The 1,616-nt window shown below is 39.8% G+C and overlaps 1 long non-coding RNA gene across 1 annotated transcript; it reads left to right on the top strand.

The window, feature by feature from the left end:
* Nucleotides 1-498: 498 nt before the first annotated feature.
* Nucleotides 499-1,005, top strand: LOC113473910. The gene is made up of 2 exons (XR_003395702.1): nt 499-591; nt 963-1,005. It is a non-coding gene; the product is annotated as an uncharacterized LOC113473910 (long non-coding RNA).
* Nucleotides 1,006-1,616: the final 611 nt, after the last annotated feature.

The following is a 1,616-nucleotide window of genomic DNA, read 5'->3' as shown; positions in this document are numbered from 1 at the left end:
GAGGTTGTGACCCTTTTTCATCACTGGACCTCTGGAGTAAAGTTGCGGCAGTTTATAGGGAAAGTTATTTTGTCCTTTGTTCACTCACTCTTATCCAGTTTTCCCACTTCTCTCATGATTATCTGGAACTTTGCATTCTCTTCATATGGCTACAAATTCAAATGTTTGATGATCTTTCCTATTATAGGAACATTCCTTGCAATGTCGCCCCGCGGTTATTACATCTTAGACCGCCAGTGGCATTCACCAAATCGAAAGAATTCAGGCCCTTATGGGTTGAGCGTATAACGTGTAAGATAGGAGTTTAGCCATCCATTCACTGGAAGAAGGAGAAGCATTAATGTTCTCCATAGAGTGTACGGAATGTTTTTTCTAATGCTAACCTTAACACTGCACCATTGAATGGTAAGGAACTTGGTTCTAAGAGACTCTAAAAGCAAAAGTAGAACGGTTGATGTTTCCCAGACCTAAGCGTAATACCATGTGATTACGACAAAGCAGGTTGGTGATGGTTGCTCGGCTTCTTACGCTGAGATGCAGCAATGGACTAACAATATTATTGAGGCCATCAATCAGGGATATGCGGTCACGGTTAGTATTAAAAAAACACACACACCCACAATCCCCCCCAGGCAAAGACACACACACACACACACACACACGTAGAATAGTAGGTACGAAAATGCCTGCAATGGCACCCTCTTATTCTGTGCTACCAAGGTTAATCGGGGTAAAATACAAGGTGCCCCATTGCCAATTCTTCAGGATTTTGAATCTTTGTTTTTCCTGATCAATTTATCAAGATCTGCCACGCCGCCCCGTAAGATTGGGTTGAACCCCAATTTATTCAGCGCGAAAAAAAAGTGACTCTGGATGGATGTGTATACCTAATTCCGTCCCGTCCTTTGCGGTAACTTTGAAAAATAAGTTATAAGCGACTCGAGTCCTTTTTGTCCTTTCAGAGCACCAATCAATCCATGCCGATCTCTGTCGATCTATTGGGCAACATGATACAACCTAGTTCGGCTTTCTTGTTCTTGTCCCTCTAATTCCCAGGTTCAAAAGGGGTGCACAATCCCAGACTAATTGGTAATTTATTATTCATGATATTATATATCATCGATGTCTGCCTCTTTTCAGTCTGAAAGGGGGAATTTGGAATTTCTGACAGTGGTTTTGCAAGATTAAGAAAGCACTTCTTTTCATCAATGTATAGTGTTGTAGCTACCAAGACTGTATTTAGCTTTTTACCGTAAGAAACACAACATAGAAAGATTTTGTTGTAAAGGTAGGGCAGTTTGAAATAGTTTGAATAATAAGACTAGACTTGGATACCTAGACCTCCTAGGGTAAAGCAATTTGGGTAGGGCTCTTGATAATAGCTGGGTAAAGCAGTTAGAAATCTACCTATGAAGTTTTTTTTTTTATTTTAAGTATATTATTTATTTTTTTTTTAAAGTATTAGGTACCTACATACTGTTTGGCCAGTTGTCTTGTTCTTGTCCCTCTAATTCCCAGGTTCAAGAGGGGTGCACAATCCCAGACTAATTGGTAATTTATTATTCATGATATTATATATCATCGATGTCTGCCTCTTTTCAGTCTGAAAGGGGGAA

Source organism: Diaphorina citri, unplaced genomic scaffold (assembly GCF_000475195.1).
Source record: "Diaphorina citri unplaced genomic scaffold, Diaci psyllid genome assembly version 1.1 scaffold92, whole genome shotgun sequence".
Lineage (NCBI taxonomy): Eukaryota > Metazoa > Arthropoda > Insecta > Hemiptera > Psyllidae > Diaphorina > Diaphorina citri.
Note: the sequence above shows the minus strand (reverse complement) of the source record. Positions and strands in the feature narration are given on the sequence as shown.